The sequence below is a fragment of the Bufo gargarizans genome, chromosome 10, assembly GCF_014858855.1.
Source record: "Bufo gargarizans isolate SCDJY-AF-19 chromosome 10, ASM1485885v1, whole genome shotgun sequence".
Classification (NCBI taxonomy): domain Eukaryota; kingdom Metazoa; phylum Chordata; class Amphibia; order Anura; family Bufonidae; genus Bufo; species Bufo gargarizans.
The window spans coordinates 64136622-64157249 of NC_058089.1; the positions used below are offsets into that span (position 1 = coordinate 64136622).

The 20628-nt window shown below is 46.4% G+C and overlaps 1 protein-coding gene and 1 long non-coding RNA gene across 3 annotated transcripts in view; one reads left to right on the forward strand and one right to left on the reverse strand.

Annotated features, from left to right (window-relative positions):
- BBS1 (Bardet-Biedl syndrome 1) overlaps positions 1 to 20628 on the forward strand; it is a 331388-nt gene that overhangs the window by 113700 nt on the left and 197060 nt on the right. The window lies entirely within an intron of this gene.
- Positions 3113 to 20628, reverse strand: part of LOC122920498 — a 215032-nt gene continuing 197516 nt past the window's right edge. Inside the window, exons 4-5 of the long non-coding RNA XR_006386922.1 lie at positions 4547 to 4585; positions 3113 to 3253 (exon numbers count right to left, since the gene is read on the reverse strand). This is a non-coding gene — a long non-coding RNA (uncharacterized LOC122920498). The remainder of the gene's footprint in view (positions 3254 to 4546; positions 4586 to 20628) is intronic.

Here is a 20628-nt window from a genome sequence, read left to right on the forward strand (position 1 = left end):
GTTATTACTTTACATTCCCTATATGTCTACTTCATGTTTGGATCAATTTGGGAATGATATTTTATTTTTGGGGGATGTTACAAGGCTTAGAAGTTTAGAAGCAAATCTTTAAATCTTTCAGAAATTTTCAAAAACCCACTTTTCAGGGACCAGTTCAGGTCTGAAGTCACTTTGTGAGGCTTACATAATAGAAACCGCCCAAAAATGACCCCATTCTATAAACTACACCCCTCAAGGTATTCAAAACTGAATTTACAAACGTCGTTAACCCTTTAGGTGTTCCACAAAAGTTAATGGCAAATGGTGATAAAATTTCAGAATTTAGATTTTGTGGCAAATTTTCCATTTGAATCCATTTTTTCCAGTAACAAAGAAAGGGTTAACAGCCAAACAAAATGCTATATTTATTGCCCCAATTCTGTAGTTTGCAGAAACACCCCATATGTGGCCGTAAACGACTGTACAGGCACGCAGAAGGGCGTAGAGGGAAAGGTGCGCCGTATGGTTTTTGGAAGGCAGATTTTGCTGGACTGTTTTTTTTTTTTTAGTTTTTTTTTTTTTTACACCATGTCCCATTTGAAGCCCCCCTGATGCACCCCTAGAGTAATAACTCCATAAAAGTTACCCCATCTAAGGCTACTTTCACACTTGCGTTCAGAGCGGATCCGTCTGAGACGGATCCGTTCATATAATGCAGACGGTGGATCCGTTCAGAACGGATCCGTCTGCATTATATTGTAAAAAAAAAATTCTAAGTGTCAAGGTAGCCTCAGACGGATCCGTCAAGACTTTACATTGAAAGTCAATGGGGGACGGATCCGTTTGAAGATTGAGTCATATTGTGTCATATTCAAACGGATCCGTCCCCATTGACTTACATTGTAAGTCTGGACAGATCCGCTTGCCTCCGCACGGCCAGGCGGACACCGGAACGCTGCAAGCAGCGTTCAGGTGTCCGCCTGCTAAGCGGAGCGGAGGCCAAACGCTGCCAGACTGATGCATTCTGAGCGGATCCGCATCCACTCAGAATGCATTAGGGCTGGACGGAAGCGTTCAGGGCCGCTTGCGAGAGCCTTTGAACGGAACGCACAAGCAGAGCCCCGAACGCTAGTGTGAAAGTAGCCTTAGAAACTACACCCCTCAAGGTATTCAAAACTGACTTTACAAACTTTGTTAACCCTTTAGGTGTTCCACAAGATTTAATGGAAAATAGAGATACAATTTCAAAATGTCACTTTTTTTGGCAGATTTTCCATTTTAATAATTTTTTTCCAGTTACAAAGCAAGAGTTAACAGCCAAACAAAACGCAATATTTATGGCTCTGATTCTGTAGTTTACAGAAACACCCCATATGTGGTTGTAAACCGCTGTACGGGCACACAGCAGGGTGCAGGAATGCCATACGGTTTTGGAAGGCAGATTTTGCTGGACCGTAGAAACTCCAAAAAAGTGACCCCATTTTAGAAACTACAGGATAGGGTGGCAGTATTGTTGGTACTAGTTTAGGGTACATATGATTTGTGGTTGCTCTATATTACGCTTTTTGTGAGACAAGGTAACAAAAAATAGCTGTTTTGGCACAGTTTTTATTTTTTTATATTTTCAATATTCATCTGACAGCTTAGATCATGTAATATTTTTATAGAGCAGGTTGTCACGGACGTGGCGATACCTAATATGTATACTATATTTTTTTATTTATGTAAGTTTTACACAATGATTTCATTTTTGAAACAAAAAAAAATTATCATATTTTAGTGTCTCCATAGTCTGAGAGCCATCGTTTTTTCAGTTTTTGGGCAAATATCTTGCGTAGGGTATGATTTTTGCGGGATGAGATGACGGTTTGATTGGCACTATTTTGGGGTGAGTATGACTTCTTTGATCACTTTTATTACCTTTTTTGGGAAGTAAGGTGGGCAAAATTTCAATTTCTTTATAGTTTTTTATTTTTATGGCGTTCACCGTTTGTGTAAAGTAACATGACCGTTTTATAGATCAGGTCGTTACGGAAGCGGCGATACCTAATATGTGTAGGGAATTAAAACATTTTCATTTTTAATCAGTGATAAATGTTATTTTTTTTTACTTTTTTTTTTTTTTCACTTTTTTTTTACCCAGACCCACTTGGTTCTTGAAGATCCACTGGGTCTGATGTCTGTATAATACAGTACAGTACACTAGCGTATTGTACTGTATTTTACTTACACTTTGTCTGAACACATCTATGCCTTTAGCACAGATCTGTTCAGCACCATGGACAGCAGGATGCCTGAGAAGGTGTCCTGTTGCCATGGGAACCTTCCCCGTCTGCCACAACTGAGCAGACGGGGAAGGGTAAGGAGGGGAGCTGTCGCACAGCAGCCCCCCGATGGGAGAGGGAGCGAGCTCCCAGACTGTTATTAACTTATTAACCTTTTCCATACAGCGGTCCGTACGGACCGCGGTATGGAAAGGGTTAAACGGCTGACATCGCAGCACAGATGTCAGCCGTTTATACCAGAGTGTCAGCAATGTGCCGACACTCTGGTATACCCACTGGCCACCAATGAATATTCAAGAGGAGGCGGGCGGCAGATCGCGATCTCCCGCCTGCCGCACCGCCTGCACTACCTGCAACACCCCCCCTGCACCACCCGTCGCATAATAATCATTCAGGGGTGTAGGGGAGGTGAAAAAAAAAAAATTTCGGCATTTTTAAGTTTCTGATCCCTGCGTTCAGGGACCGCGGGGATCAGAAACTGCAGAAAGCGCAGCAAACCGCAGGTCTGAATTGACCTGCGGTTTGCTGCGATCGCGGACATGGGGGGGGGGGGGGGGGCGCGGAGCCGGCGCATTTAGCCTAGGTGCCTGCTCAATGATTTGAGCAGGCACCGGGTTCCGATCATTGCCCACCGGGCGGCAGTGATCGGAACCATACATGACGTACCGTACGTCATGTGTCCTTAAGTGCCATGACAACATGACGTACCGGTACGTCATGTGTCCTGAAGAGGTTAACGAGTGGAAGGTAATGATATAAAAGTTGATTGGTGCTTGTTTAAAGGACATTGAATGTGCAGCAAACAAGCCATTCTTTTTAGATGAATTGGTCTCCTATAACTAATGTAGTAAATATGTCTGCGTCAATTTATTTGCTGATGGGGACCCTTTTGTATGACACTTTGATGCATCTGCCTAATACGTCCGCTGATATAGATGATTTTCCAGTTCATCCCTCATAACAACGCCACAGGAGGAAGTCCTCTTGACCTGCCTGGGACAAAATACAGAGATGTTAAAAGGAACCTCCCTCCATCATGTGTTCTTCCTGTCCCTACAGAGCAGAGAGAAGATCTCTGCTTTAATTGAGAAGATTTTCTACAAAGAGACCCTCAAAGTCTTCTAAGCCAGGGGCTGGGTAATGGGGTTCTTCCTACCCTTCCAGTCCCTGGGTAGCCTTGCTAGAACTTTTCTAAACAAAGGTCCCCTAGTGTCCTCCATAATTCACTTGGCTGCCTGACGCTTTTGAGCCTACAGGTGTTTTTTTTTTTTGTCAGCCTGGTTTAAATAGGGTGGGTTTATTTGGCCTTGCCTTATTTGGCCTTGCCAGCACCTCCTGGGGAGGAGGTCCCAGGCTTGCTCCTGACCCTTATGAAGTGACTAGTGAAGCTTCCTGGAACCTCACTGTTGATGGCTATGGGTTCATGGACCTCAGATCTGCTACTTTTTTTCAAGGTTCACAGCAGGATACTGCCCCAGTGCCCAGGAAACAGTAAGCAGCTTATATTGGCACATGAATCTCCACTCCAAGGTTCAGTATGGGTTATCGTGGTTGGCAGAGAAGCTGCATGACAGTATTGGGGGTGACACGATAGGTAAGTGTTTAGCCAGTCTGTTTGGTTGTCTAATCAGGTATAGGCTGCTGGATTCTCAGTTGCTTTGTAATTGAACCCATTGAAATGAATGGGTCCGCATCTGTTCTCCAAATTTGCGGAACGGATGCAGATTCATTTATACGGTCGTGTGAATGAGCCCTTAAGAAGAGATATGGAAAACAACCCTCATACAAAAGCCAAGGGACCCCAGAGTCTGTGTACTAGGACTTTTAAATCCCCCGGGAATTGATGATAAAATAGTCTTGTGTATTCAAAGAATTCTTTTCCAAGCTAGAGTGCCAAACATTGGATACAGAGAAACTCGCCTACCAGGCAGGAATTTGTGAACCGCTTAAACGCCATTTTAAAATTTGAAAGAGGGGTCTACGTGAAAAGGAGATGTCCTGCAAAATTTATGTCAATATGGCAGGGTTGATTTGCGGTTCCAGGATTGGCGTCTGTGGCGTTGACGAGGGATTGTTTGAGGGGGCAAATGTCCATATTGGGGCAAGCAATATAAGTCCTTGGGTCACCTCCCTGGACCTTGGCCTGATAATACAGTCACACCTGACTTTCTAATTCTCTACATCCCAATGTATATGATAATCTCACATCATGTCTGCCACGGTAGATTACATTATGGTTTACATCAAAACGCCAAAAATATATCACAATTGAGGATACTCACCAATTACCTTGGAGCTCGGCCCACTGGCCACCCCCAGTTCTGAAAAAATACCAATAATCACAATAAATGAAAGTGTTTTTGCTTAATTAAATTTGCACAATTACATAAAACAGTCAATAAAATAATCAGACCCCCTAAATATTAAAAATACCACGTTAGTTCATATACTCTGTCCCTTTTTCGTATGCAGTGCTCACGCATATACATTAAAAGCAGAAACAAACAAATATGCGGTTTATGTTCTATTTAGGCTTGTGATAAAATAGTTTGTGGATTGTTCCCGTGTGCTGCAGTCACTTATGTATAAAGCTTAGGATATATCCAAAACCTTTGACACTTAATTCCTGTGTCTATTGAATCAATGCATTAGTTGGTAGCTAGTTCACACTTAATGTGTTTTGTGACAATCGATTCTCATTCATATGGATGTGTGCTTGGTAGAACATTTGTCAAACTCAAGCTGCCATATAGCAAAAGTTGATGCAACTGCTTGCTTCCATGTGATGGAATAGTCCAAACAAATATGGATTTTATTTGGAGGCCGTTCATCGCTGTCCACATTTAAATGTAACAATATTATATGTTCATCACGACCCAATGCGGCTGCCTCACTGCTTCTGATTCTGGACTCTCAATACAAATTTCCCATGTGCTGCTCTCAGCTGTTTTCATGCACGCTGTGAGATTACCGAGACGTCCACTTCAACTAATGCTGTTTCTCCCCGTGTCTGCGATATGGTACCATCCACACTGCCTGCTTCAAAAACCGCCACCAGACGCGTTTCGGAACAAGTTTGTTCCTTCCTCAGTAGTGTGTAATATAAATGAAATAAAAAACTGGGACCTCATTTTTAAACCAATTCAAGTAGGTTAAAATATACGGACCGGATCAACTTAACATGGGTCATTAGTATTAGAATAGCACACACAGTAGCTGAACTGGATAAATATAGCCAAGATTGCTAAGATTTTAATGGTTCATAATTCACACAATGTGTTTACATAATTTATTAATAATTTAGCGTCATAATGTAAATATTTATATCGTATTGTGCACGATTATCGTTGGGGATTGTAATTATAACCTTATACCAGTTGTATATTTTTACATGCCTATATTATAACTTACTACCTATCATGTAAAAACTATGTACAGTATGTTGTCAGTATGGGATCTGCGTCTCCACCGCAGGGTGGCAGATCGCTGTCTGCACATCGTAGCACTATGGGTCCCAGTACGTGCTTACCTTGTAGGAGACGCAGGCGCCCGCCAGCATACCGCCGCATCCGTCCTCACTGCCAGGTGTCATCTGATGCACTATAGCACGTGAGCGCGAACCTCTCCCTTTCTTATAGGAGTAGGCAGCTGGTTCCTGATTACCGTCCCCACCCGGAGGCGGGACTATTTGTATTTAAGGCAGCTTCACTCATCATGAAGTGCGCAAGCGTGGTTGTTGTACCTCTTGACTCCCGCTGAAGCGTCCCACTGTGTCTGTTTATTGGATTTCCTGGATTTTGACCTCTGCTTCATTTGACTACGCATCTGCCTGCCGTCTGTTTATTGGATCACCTGGATTATAGACCTCTGCACTGCCTGATTACGCGTCTGTCCATCTCCTCCTGTAAGTCTGCCTAGATCCAGACCCTCCACTGCCTGACTATGAGACTGCTTACATCTGCACGCTATATTTCTCTGAACTTTGTGTTGCCTGTATCTGTCAAGTGACTTTTGAATACTGTCAGCCAGTAAAGACCATCTGTTCCTTTTTTCTGCCTTTGTTAGACTCTGTTCACACTACTGCAGGTAGTTGCATTCAAGGTAACAGGTGCAGACACCAGAGTCCTGACTCTGAGTGTCAGCAGTCAGCAATATTGGACTAATTCCCTGTCCTCTATCAGCTCACACATCCGTAACGGTACGCTTGGGCCATGGGTCTCGCTGGCTCTAAACCAGGCATGTGTGAAGTACTACATGAACTTGAACAACAGCGTACCACCCAGAAACAAGTGATGAATTGCTAGCTGCTCGCCTGGACTCCCTTTCTACAGCACAGTCTCCTACTGCTCCTGCTGTCCCTGTTGCGGCTGCAGCACAGCCAAGCGTTTCCAGTTACAGCAGCAACCCGATAGCCTGTCGCGGGTTTCTTAACCAGTGTACAATTCACTTTGAACTGCTTCCTCAGCACTTTCAATCAGACCGTGCTAAAGTGGCATTCATTATCTCTCATCTCGAGGGTGAAGCTCTGTCCTGGGCAAATCCAATATGGGAGAGATCTGGTCCTATCACCAGTAATGTGGCACTATTTATGAACTCTTTTAAGAGGGTGTTTGAGGAGCCAGGTCGAGTTTCTTCTGTGGCCTCCTCGCTGCTGCACGTCCGTCAAGGAAGCTGGTCGGTGGGCCAATATGCGATTCAGTTCGTACCTTAGCATCTGAAGTTTTGTGGAATGAGGAGGCTTTGGTGGCAGCCTTTCGGGAATGTTTGTCTGGACGTATTAAGGATGAACTTGCAGGTCGTGATGTGCCTACCTCCCTTGAGGTTCTGATCTCTCTGGCTATTAAAATCGACATACGGTTTTCGGAGCGAGCTCGGGAGGCCCGTCTGGGGGAAGAAAAGACTTCCACAACACCTGTTTAAGTCTAATATGTCTCAGCCCCCATTGCGCACCTCATTTACAGATCCTGAACCCATGCAGGTGAATTCCACTCTGCTCTCGGATAAGGAACGTCGTCTTCGCATGTCTTCTGGACTCTGCATCTACCGTGGTGGTCCGGGTCACCGTGTCCGCAACTGTCCCCAGAAGTCGGGAAACTCCCAATGCTTAGGGTCTTTGGGAGAGGCGGCCCTAGGCGAAAACTGTTCCACTCTCCAAATTCCTGTGACTCTGGTTCTTGGGGGCATCAAGGTCTCCATATCCGCTTCCTTGGATTCCGGGTCTGCGGGGAACTTCATACACCAAGCTATGGTGAGTCAATACCATATTCCTGTATGCCTGCTTAAAAATCCCCTGCAGGTGACTGCCGTTAGTGGACAAGTACTGACGGATCCAGTGCGGTTCGTCACTGAGCCATTGGAACTGCGGGTAGGGTGGTTACATGTTAAAAAGATTTCTCCTATATGTGCTCCCTGAACTGTCACATTCTCTTTTGCTGGGGTTGCCCTGGCTTAGGATGCCCAATCCAGTAATCGAGTGGAGCTCTGGAGAGGTTCTTCAACGAAGGGTCTCTATATCCCTCCCTAAAAACCTGGAGGCCTTGCCGGTGGTCTATCATTCCTTTGCGGATGTTTTCGATAAAAAAAGAGGCTGAGACACTACCACCCCATGACTGCCCAATTGATTTACTACCTGGGACATCTCCTCCTCGGGATCGTGTTTATCCTCTGTCTCCTGCTGAATCTGTTCTGGTTCTGGCCAAGCTGCCAGTTCGGTTGATGTACTGCTCCAAATTAATTAATGTACGTGCACGGAGAGATCAAAACTGAGACAACCCACAACTTGGAGTTAAACAGGATCTCTGGTTTATTTCTGAAACAGCAGACAATACATAGGTTTCACGACAGGAAGGAGTGGTAGGCGGGGGGTGTAAGATAAAGTATATATTTTCTATTGGCTATGAACTCTATACTTTTCTGTAACCTTGACGGCCAGAGGAAATTCCTCCCCCCTCCCCCCTTGCTCCTGGGTGAAACCGTTACTTCTTCTTTCTTTGTAACTGCTTGCTTGAGCTGAACGTAAACCACAAAGAAACACATGATAAAACACAAAGTAAGATTCTAGTTTATAGGTGTTGGCTGAATGCCTGGCCGCCATCTTAGCTAAACATAGTCCTCAACAAGCAAGTATCCATTTTGTATCAATAGTCCATAACAGTCCCCCCTTGGAAACTTGATTGTAGACTTTCCCTTTGCCTAGCGAATCCCCTGGGCATACCATTCGTATCCTCTTCACCCGCAGTGGCGACAACCTACCCCTTATAGGTAGGCTCCCGGTTGCTCGGACTTGTGGTAATACCCTGGGATTCATCTCACCCTATCTCATCCAGGCATCATTGTGAGGAGGGGGAGCTGTGTTGAACGATGTTTCCTTCTGTCCTTCCTCATCGTAGAGGAGCATAATAGGTCGTTCATCAGTTTTCTTCATTCTTTTTGAAAAGCGGGTCACACAAATAAGAACAAGCTTAATCACTACATATATCACCGATATTATTAGGGCTACCTGCAATATTACTTGGACAATTCCCATGAGCCAACCCCCAATACCTTTGAACCAGTTATTGGGGTTAAGGGAAGAGAAGGTATCAGACCACCATGTATCTTTATCAGCTTTATGTGCGTCCAGCCATTTATTTCTTAAATCCGCCATCTTCTCTATATCCACCTTAACTTGCAAATTACCATGCGGGTCTATGTAATGGCAACAAGAGGGTCCCACAATCTGTCACATACCTCCATCTTTAGCTGTAACATAATCTAGAACTAATGTGTGTTGATTGGTGACAATGATTAACTGGTTTTGCACAATGTTTGAGGTATTCATAAGTCTCATCACTTCCCATATTTGGTCATCCAGGTAGTCTGTTGCTACTACCAGATGATCCCACATCTGCGCTATCATGGGATATATGAAGATGGAACTAACAATTTTGTTGGTAATGCTCATCTCTACTACATGTGGCTTGCCATTTGGTCTGGGTGTGTTATCTTTGGCCCTACGATACAAGGTGTGTTTAGGTACTGCATTTATGTCAATTTCAGAGTGTGGTACTATAAAGGTAGCAGGAGTAAGCCTGGCGATGGTGCACAGTCCTGTGACATTCTCGGATAACCATTTGTATGCTTTGTGTCCACAAACTAAGTATATGTCGTCTGGAACTGCTACTGCTGTGCCATTGAATAATCGGGTAATTAGTTTGGCTAATTGTGTCCCTTTCGCCAACTCATATCCTTTTGACTGACTTTCGGTGTCGTTAGCTAATATACCTGTCAGGAGATCCTGTACAGTACAGTTGTTACAGGGCAGATCCTTTCCGTTCTCAGCATCTACACCAATACACTGCACGTGGCTGTCTGTTTTTGAATCATTGCAACCTGAGTGTATGTGTGGACTAAATGTCATACCTTTGGTTTGTACTTGGAGACAATAACAGTGTGTCCAGCTAGGAAAACATGTGACATTAGCCCAGTGTCCCTCTTGCCAAGGAGTAGAGCTATAATCTACCGACGGTCCTGATCTGTTTATCATGAGCCATGGGGCATCTGCCCACCCTGCAACAGGTAAGGCTACTTCCCTGTCCTTGTTTGTACTGGATTTAACTTGGTGTATACTAGTGAGAAAGATGGTAGAATTAGACAGGTCAATCAGTTCAGAAAGGTCCAGGGGTATTGCAAAATAAGGCATACTGGTTGAACTCACGGGACTGTGGGTACAGATCCAACAATCTCTCAGAGTTTCAGTCTCCTTCAACCCCTGGACTAAAATTTGATGGTGCCGTATCAGTGAATTGTCCCATTCATCACCCAGTGGCGTGAATACTGCAGATATGCCACTGTCCAAGTCATGATCAGTATGTGAATCCTCATGGTTTATGGTTCCTGGGACGATGGGACAGCCTTCACTCTTTTACAATGTGAAGCGTGGATCCAGGTGGGTCTCCCTTCGAGTTTCACAGAGGTTGGGGTGGTCAGCAACACCTGGTAAGGTCCCTCGTATCGTGGTTCGAGGGTGCTTCTGACGTGTTTCTTGACCACCACCCACTCTCCAGGTTTGAGAGTGTGGCTTCCCTCTAGGGAGTTAGGATCTGGAATGGAAGAGAAAACTTGTGCATGTATATTAGACAATTGCTTGCTCAAGGCTATCACATATTTTGCAACAGATTCATAATGCATTTGTAACTGTTGTGGGAAATACTGTCCCATTCTTGGCCCTGTTCCAAATAAGATCTCATATGGGGTTAGTTTGTGTGGGGGCCTTGGTGTATGCCTAACTGAAAAGAGGGTTATAGGCAAACACTGAACCCAATTAAGCCCTGTCTCCCTGGTCATCTTCAGCATTTTAGATTTTAACACCCCGTTCAATCTTTCGACTTTGCCGCTGCTTTGGGCCTGTATGGGGTATGATACGCCAGATGTGACCCTACCATCTTCCAGACCTCTTGGGTTAGACTAGCAGTGAATGCTGGGCCCTGATCACTCTCAATGACCTCAGGTACTCCAAACCTACAGACAAGCTCCTGCATCAGTTTTTTTTGCAGTAGTGGTTGCTGTCTGGTTTCGGACGGGGTAGGCTTCTGGCCACCCAGAGAACAAAGTCTATCACTACTAGCACATATTGAAACCCTTGGCACATTGGCATCTGGATATGATCGATTTGTATCCTCTGAAAGGGATATAAGGCTTTCGGGAGACATTTTCTGGGAGTGGGCTCGGTTCTGCCGGGGTTACACTCTGCACAGATGAGACACGCTTGAGTATGTCTCACCAGGACAGGGGTTATCCCTGGGGCCACCCATATTTTGTCAATTAGTTCTTTCATGATGGTTTTGGATTGGTGGGTGGGCCCATGGGCCACTGAGGCTATTAGGGGATAAAGAGCTCTGGGTAGGCAGACTCTCTTTCCTTGTGTCCAGAGTCCAGATTCTTCTTCGAGGGCTGATTCTTTCAGCCAGATTTCCTTTTCCCGAGAGTGGCCTGTTTCTGCATTTGTTTCAGGAGGTCCCATGTGATTTCTTCTTGTTCCAGGTCTTCCTGTGTTATCATAATCTGGTCTGACTGGACTCTTTCCTCTTTCACTGCTGCTTCCTTGGCCGCTTGGTCAGCTAGGGCGTTTCCTCTGGCCTCAGGGGTGTCAGCTCGAGTATGGGCCTTTACTTTGATCACTGCCACTTGGTTGGGCAGGAGTACTGCTGCCATTAGGGCTGCTACTGCTGCAGCATTCTTAATCGGGGTTCCTGCAGCTGTAATGTAATCCCGGGCCTTCCATATTAGTCCAAAGTCATGAACCACTCCAAAGGCATATCTAGAATCTGTGTAGATATTGGCGGTAGAGTCTTTTGCCATGAGGAAGGCTTCAGTGAGGGCAATGAGTTCAGCTTCTTGTGCTGACTGGTCTGGGCGCAATTGTCTTGCACACAGCACTTCATGCTCACTTGTAACTGCCATGCCTGTATGGAACTTCCCCTTGTCATCGGCATACCTTGAGCCGTCCACAAAGAGAATCCAATGAGGGTTTGTCAGAGGAGTGTCTTGGACTCATGGTGGTGTCCCTACTTCAGCTTCCATCATTGTGATGCAATCATGTTCTTGTTCCTTGTAAAGAGAGTCGGTTGAGGCCCATAGTTCTTCTTCCTGAAGATCCTCTTCAGCATGTAGATCAATAAAATCTTCAGAATCTCCATTATACTCCCCCCTTGGAAGAGGAAGGAGTGCAGCAGGATTGAGGATGTGGCACCTCTGAATGGTGACATTATCTGGCAGAAGCAAACTACACTGAAGCCGGAGGTGGCGCTGTGCAGTGAGGTGTTTAGGTTGAGTCTGCTGGAGGATGGCAGAAATGTCATGGGGAGCCAGAATAGTGAGGGGATGACCCAGCACAACGTCAGATGTGACGTTTAGAAGAGAGCTGGCAGCATGGATAGCTCTGACACAGGAAGGGGCGGCTCTGGCTACCGGGTCAAGACGCTTAGAATAGTAACCCAAGGGCCGATTGCGGCCACCATGAGTTTGAGTGAGGACTCCAGTAGCGTGACCTTGGCGTTCCATGGAAAGGAAGGTTGTAGTTGGGGATGCCAAGCGTAGGGGCAGATGCAATGGCGGCCTTTAATGACTGAAAAGTCTCTCCGGCCTCCATTGTCATCTGGAAAGGAGTAGCAGCATTACGAGGTATACAGTCATATAAGGGCTGCATGAGGACAGAAGCATCAGATATCCAAGGCCTGCAGTAGGAGATGAGTTCCAGAAAGGTTTGCAGCTGATGAGGAGTGTCCGGGAGTTGGATGTCAGAGATAGCCTTCTTCCTCGCCTCAGTTAGGTGCTTGTGACCTTGAGAGATGCAATGACCTAGGAAGACAACTTTGGGGAGACACAGTTGTAGTTTGGCTTGTGAGACTCGACATCAGCAGAGGCTAAAAACTGGAGAAGTGAGACAGATTTTGTCATGCAGATTTGGGGAGAGACCGCACAGAGGAGAAGGTCATCCACATACTGGAGGAGTTCCACATCTGGGTGATCTGCTTGCCAGGGTTGCAGAACAGAGGACATAGCCTTGCTGAAGCAGGAAGGGCTGTTTTGAGCCCCTTGAGGCATAACAGTCCAGGTGTACTGTTTGCCTGCATGTGTGAAAGCAAAAAGAAACTGACATTTCTCATGCAAGGGAACAGAAAAGAATGCATTGGCCAGATCAATGACAGTGAAAGTAGTGGCAGTGGGTGGAATGCCAGCAAGGAGTGTGTGTGGATTGGGGACAATAGGTGTCTCAAGAACAGTAGCCTCATTGACAGCTCGGAGGTCCTGCACCATGCGGTACGTTTGAGGCTGTCCTTTCTCCCTTTTCTTCCGTACTGGGTAAAGGGGTGAGTTACAGAGAGAAGTAGTGATCTTGATTGCCCCATTCTGCAGGAGGGCCTGCACCTGGAGGGTAATAGCATCCTGTTGTTAGATAGAAAGCGGATATTGCGCTTTGTATGGCAGAACCTTGGGATCCTTCAGGGTCACAGTGACTGGTGGGACATTGAGGCGTCCGATATCCTGGGGTCCTTTGGTCCAGAGAGTATCGGGGATGAGGTGCAAAATGGTTTGCAGCGAATCCCCTTGTTCATATGAGTCAGCGTCCTGAAGTGTGGTTAATGCCATAAGGAGGCAAGTATCCTCCGGGTGTAGGGCTGTACCGGGGGTGACTGTTCCATCCTCTTTGAACTGAATGTTAGCCTGGATTTTCTGAAGAAAATCAGAGCCTAACAGATTAAAGGGGCATGTTTGGCTGACAACAAACTGCGACATGACTCCTGCAGGGAGGTGGAGTTGGGGGGTTTTAGTCCGGGAGAATCTAGGGGAAGTGACTGTGAGTGGCTTGGTCACGGAGTTATGTTGCACAACCCCCTCTAGTCCAGAACAAGGTAATTGAATGTCAGTGAGCCAAGAATGAGGTACGGCAGTCTCACATAATACACTGCGGGCTGCACCAGTGTCCACAAGAAATGAAAGTTCCTTCCCTGCAACCCCGAGAGTCACTCGAGGGGTGGGACCGGTAGGAGGGGTAGAGACTGTCATATATGGAATGTCCCCTCCCTGCACTGGTTTGCCAGCGTCCTATTGCGATGAAGGGGGCTGAGTGCCCCCTGTCGCCGTTGATTGGTTGGCCACAGATGTTTGCTACGGCAGTGCCGTTTCATGTGTCCGGGCTTGCCGCACCCATAACAGACATAAGGGGGTGGGTGTTCTCCACCATCTTCTCCCGACATTACGGCTATCACAGCAGCACGGGTTTTCTTTGTGTTACTCTCTAGACCCTTTGCAATCTGCTCCAACATATCTAGTGTCAAGGATTTCCACTCGGGGCGACAGGTCACAAGGGCTTTGTTTATCTCTGGTCGTAGACCATCGACAAACGAGCGGGCCAAGAGTCTGAGATGAACAGGCTCATTCTGACTAAAACCCATGTCTTTGTAATTTTGTTTAATCCTCTGAGCAAATTTCTCGACAGTTTCAACTTATTCCTGTGTCATATCCTGTAATGTCGTGGATTGGTCTGCTAATCTTGCTTTCGCCCATTTCTGTATTTGTTCTATAAAGAATTCTCCAGACTCATGATCCCGGGGGTCAAAGTTAGCACCTTTAAGTTCAGGGATGTGGATTTGATCCATTATCAGTGTGGAGTATTCACCTGTCTTGTTTTCCACTATACTTTGCAGGTCCGACCATGTGCACCCATAGGTTTGATGCACTTGGGACAGTTTCCTGAAAAAGGGCATGGGGTGGGTCTCAGGGTCAGGCAGTAAATTCACTATGGTGAATAACTGTTGTGGGGTGAAAGACACATATTTTGGTGGTCCCTGTGGCCGGTTAAGTGCTAGGGCTTCTTTCAGTGTCTCAAGGTTTCCCTGCTCAATTTTCTGTAAGTTCTTTTGTAACTCTGTAATCTGACCCTGCAGTATTTGATCTTGTGAACGTCGTGATGGGCGCACGGTCATGGGTACAGTCCACTGTGGTGCCAGGGATAAAGTTGGCGGATCACCGTAGTCTGTCGGGGTACCCCGCGAAGGAGTCTGCATATTACCCGGTGCATTTTGTATGCCCATTGTGGATTCTGCAGCGCCGTCTGCATCCCCCTGTTCTGCTTCATCAGGTTGCCCCCCTACCATTATAGGAGTAAGGGTGGCAGGTGAGTGGGGTAGCATGAATGTACCGTCCGGGTTAACCATGGGGTACAAGGTAGTAGGAAGGGGCAAGGGTGACATAGGAGTGACGGGGGGGGGGGGGTCCGGACCGAATGATATTAAAGGTCCGTTTATGGGCGTTGCCTGGGGACAAGATGGCGCTGTAGCTAACACGGGAAGTGATGGGACGTGCCGGGGAGTAGTTACCAAGGTGTGGTTTTGTGGGTGGGGAACCCCACAGGGAAGGCATGTATCACGGGAGGAGAGATTCTGTTGACCACATGTTTTGCAGGTCCACCCACCTGCTTTCTTCCCGGCGCCATTATAGGGTGGTGGCAAGTCATGTATCAATGCAACACCAGGCTTACAGAAATATCTGTCTTTTCTCATCAAAATTTAGTTCCCCCCCGGTCTGTTCAAATTCTTTACTACAGTCCAACCACACACGGACCATGTCTGTCAATTTATCATCTTCTAACTTCCCCCTCTTCTCGTTTAACAACACTTGCCAGGTGGCACTACATAGGATGCCTCCTTTACAGACACTATAACTCTTCTCCAACTTAGTTAATCCTTTTATGAAACGTTTGCCTCTCCTGTCCGCCGCGTACTGTTCAGGTGAACAGTAGCCCTTCGGGACACTTTCCTCATTTCCCATTATCTCTCGTACCTACTGAAGCCGCCTAAAGACCTCTGTATAGAGTAATCACTGGACGTGAAGACCTTTGAGTCCCGGTCAGCACACTCTGGGCTACCGCGAACCGCTCTCCACCCATCTGTGATCGTCCCCTTTTTGGAGATTCGAGTCAGACACCGGGCTGAACTCCGATACAGGCACACAGGAGAACTCCGTGTCTCAGTCAATGATACTTGTCAACAGGGTCTTCACAACTTATAGGCACAACACAGTACATCAAGACTTTAAAAAAACATATGGGGTTCTTACTTTCATGCCCTCGAGGACGTCCCAGACTGCTTCCGCACCCCTCCCTCAGACGAACACCAAGAGGCTACACCAGGGGACACTTTATGGGCAAGATGACTCAATTTTCTTACATCATATCACTGGTTACGATCCCGGTGTCCGTTAGTGCGCCTCTCCTCGTCTGGTCTCTGGGGGTACGGGAACAGAGGGTCCAATCCTCGAGCCCCACGATTGGACGCCAAAATTGTTCTGGTTCTGGCCAAGCTGCCAGTTCGGTTGATGTACTGCTCTAAATTAATTAATGTACGTGCGAGATCAAAACTGAGACAACCCACAACTTGGAGTTAAACAGGATCTCTGGTTTATTTCTGAAACAGCAGACAATACATAGGTTTCACGACAGGAAGGAGTGGGAGGGGGGGGGGGGGTGTAAGATAAAGTATATCTTTTCTATTGGCTATAAACTCTATACTTTTCTGTAACCTTGACGGCCAGAGGAAATTCCTCCCCCCTTGCTCCTGGGTGAAACCGTTACTTCTTCTTTCTTTGTAACTGCTTGCTTGAGCTGAACGTAAACCACAAAGAAACACATGATAAAACACAAAGTAAGATTCTAGTTTATAGGTGTTGGCTGAATGCCTGGCCGCCATCTTAGCTAAACATAGTCCTCAACAAGCAAGTATCCATTTTGTATCAATAGTCCATAACAAATCGTGGTCTGAATAAGATCACCATCAAAAATAAATACCCTTTACCGTTATTTTCTGAAATATTTGATGGACTCCGTGGGGAAATATTTGATGGACTCCGGATTTGTGAGAGTGACGAATGGAAGACAGCTTTTAATACCAGGGATGGCCACTATAAATACCTTGTGATGCCCTTCGGACTTAGTAATGCCCCTGCTGTCTTCCAGGAGTTTGTCAAAGATATTTTACGAGATCTGCTCTATTCTTGTTGTAACGGATCTCCTAGCACCCCGACCGGGTACCTCCGTCGATAGATGCTCCTCGTGCTTTCCGAGGACTCCAAGCACTCCACTTGACACAATGAGAAAACCGAATTTCACAACCAAACCCTCTCACCGTCCTCCACCCACGCTGGACCTACGACAAGGCTCCAGGCTCCAGTGGGTGAACCTCTCCTACAGCCAGAGAGCAGGAACAGCTCTTACAAGAGCTAGTAGTTATGCCAGGGGAGTATAGCAAATCTTCAGCGTATAGCAATCCCCCAGTTTTGATCAGTTATCCAAACACCAGTCTCAACATGATGAAGGATAAAACAGGAACACTTTATTGAGGGCTACCCGCCCGTATTAATGCAGGTCCCCATCTGGTGGACACGCCCCCAGGGGACCAGAATGGAGACTGCGACACACCGAACAGATACAACACATCCCCACAATGCATCATGGTTTCCTCCTCTCTGCCCCAGAGACAACCGAGGAATAATCCAATTATCTCTCAGGACAAAGGGGAGATCGCCAATACACATGTGGAGACAACAGGACAGACATCACCATTTAAACACACAATGTCACACCCTCCCAGCAACCACAGACATTTAACATATTCCCAGATAGCTCAAGTCTGAGTGCCTATCATTAGGCGAATGGCACTCAGACCACACGAATACAATTAAACTAGCCATCTGGGTACCCTCACATAACAAAATACAATTCCAAAGACGGATTTAAGCTGTGCGGCCGGCCTGTCTTCTTTAAAGTTAGTATGGGCCATAATCCTGAGGCAGGAGGCTGGCAACCAGCCCCCTCCAAAACACTGTGCCGAGGTTGGTTTCGTCACACTTGTGTTGTCTATTTGGATGATATTCTTATTTTTTCCAGAGAAATCAGATCTCATCGCAGGCATGTGCAGATGGTCTTACAACGCTTACGAGAGAATCGTCTGTATGCTAAATTGGAAAAGTGTGTCTTTTGAAAAGTCGTCCCTGCTCTTCCTTGGGTACATCATCTCGGATCATGGTCTCAAATTGGATCCTGGAAAGGTGTCAGCAGTGCTCGACTGGCCCCGTCCCTCCAGCCTGAAGGCAATACAGAGGTTCTTGGGTTTTGTCAATTACTATCGTCAATCTGTAATTTTTCTACCCTGACAGCTCCTATTTCCGGTCTGACCAAGAAGGGTGCAAATCCCAAACAATGGTCCCCTGAAGCAGAGACCTTTATTTTCCTCCCTCAAGCAAGCCTTTTCTTCAGCGCCAGTCCTTAGACGCCCAGAAACCAACAAACAGTTCTTCTTGGAGGTGGACGCATCCTCCGTGGGAGTCAGGGCGGTCCTGTCACAGAAGAATGCCTCAGGTCGTATGTCTACTTGTGGGGGTTTTTCTAAGTTATTTTCCACTGCCGAAAAAAACTATTCTATTGGGGACAGGGAACTCCTAGCAATTAAGTTGGCTCTAGAGGAATGGAGATATCTTCTGGAAGGTTCTAGCCTATCGGTCATAATTTACACCTATCATAAGAACCTGATCTATTTGCAGACAGCTCAACGACTCAACTTTTCAACTGCATTTTCGGTCCGCTGACAAAAATATCAAAGCGGACGCTCTCTCCAGGTCGTTTGAAACCACAGATTCAGAAGACGAACCCCAGTTCATCATTGAACCAACTAAAGTAATCCCAGTGGCTCCAGTTAAACTGTAAAAGGTTCCCCCAGGTAAGATCTTTGTTCCGGAATCTAAACAAAGGAAGGTTTTACGGTGATGGCATGCATCCAAGATTGCTGGCCATCCAGGTCAACAGGTGACCTTGAATCTCATCTCCAGACATTACTGGTGGCCATCCATAACCGCTGATATTGGAGACTTTGTGGCTTCCTGTACCTTGTGTGCCCAGAATAAGTCTCCCAGACTGAAACGTGCAGATTTATTATTGCCTCTTCCGGTGCCTGAGGTCCTCTGGCAGCATATTGGTATGGACTTTATAACCGATTTTCCTGTCTCCGAGGGCTGTACAGTCATTTGGGTAGTCGTTGACTGTTTTTCTAAGATGTCACACTTTATTCCGCTTCCAGGTCTGCCATCTGCTCCTTGTCTGACTGAACTATTTATTTTACATATCTTCCGCCTTCATGGATTTCCTCTCCATATCGTCTCAGAGAAGTACAATTCGCCTCCCGGTTCTGGAGATCTTTATGTAAGTCTCTGAATGTCTCTTTGGACTTTTCTTCTGCCTATCATCCACAGTCTAACGGCCAGGTGGAACGCATGAACCAAATATTGGTCAGCTTCCTGCGACATTTCACCAATGCCCATCAGGACGACTGGGTGAAGCATCTTCCCTGGACGGAATTTGCTCATAACAATAGAGTCAACCAAGCCACAAGTAAATCTCCATTTTTTGTGGTCTATGGACGACATCCAAGTGTTCCGCTTCCCGTGCGGCCTTTTTCTGGAGTTCCTGCTGCAGATTCCTGTGTGGAGCAGCTGTCTCGGGTCTGGTCTGACACTAATATATCGCTTCGGAGAACAGCGGACCAAATGAAAAGGTCTGCGGATAAGAGGCGCAGACCTCCTCCTCAGTTTGCTATTGGAGACCAGGTATGGCTTTCTTCTAAGAATATCCGTCTCAGACTTCCCTCTTACAAACTGGCTCCGCGATTCTTGGGACCTTTTTCTGTGATCAAGAAAATGTAATCCTGTTGCCTACAAGCTCAAACTACCTGCTACCTTGCGGATTCCCAACTTATTTCATGTTTTGTTACTTAAGCCAGCTATCTTTAACAGGTTTTGCAAAGGCACTTCACAGAACCCTTCTCCTGTCACTATGGATGAAGAGTTTGAAGTCAAGGACATTCTAGACAGGAGGATTATCAGAGGTAAGACCTTCTATTTGGTGGACTGGAAGGGCTACTGGCCTGAAGAAAGGTCATGGGAATCCGCAGAGAATATTCATGCCCCTCTGTTGCTGAAGAAATTTCTCTCCAGGTCAGCCGTGTGGAGTTGGGGGTGTAAGAGGGGGTGTACTGTCAGTATGGGATCTGCACCGCAGGGTGGCAGATCGCTGTCTGCACATCGCAGCACTATGGGTTCCAGTACTGGCTTACCTTGTAGGAGACGCAGGCGCCTGCCAGCATACTGCCGCATCCGTCCTCACTGCCAGGTGTCATCTGATGCGCTATAGCACGCGCGCGAGAACCTCTCCCTTTCTTATAGGATTAGGCAGCTTGTTCCTGATTGCCATCCCCACCTGGAGGTGGGACTATTTGTATTTAAGGCAGCTTTACTCATCATGAAGTGCTCAAGCGTGGTTGTTGTACCTCTTGACTGTTTATTGGATTTCCTGGATTCTGACCTCTGCTTCATTTGACTACGCATCTGCCTGCCGTCTGTTTATTGGATCACCTGGATTATAGACCTCTGCACTGCCTGACTACACGTCTGCCCATCTCCTCCTGTAAGTCTGCCTGGATCCAGACCCTGCACTGCCTGACTATGAGACCGCTTATATCTGCACGCTATATTGCTCTGAACTTTGTGTTGCCTGTATCTGTCAAGTGACTTTTGAATACTGTCTGCTAATAAAGACCATCTGTTCCTTTATTCTGTTGGACTCTGTTCACACTACTGCAGGTAGTTGCATTCAAGGTAACAGGTGCAGACACCAGGGTCCTGACTCTGAGACTCAGCAGTCAGCAATATTGAACTAATTCCCAGTCCTCTATCAGCTGACACAGAGGATCCACATCCTCTGGTCGTAACATATGCGTTTTACTCATTAATTTCTTAGACTCCAAATTAATAAATTTTCTTCCTTATTCTCCAATTG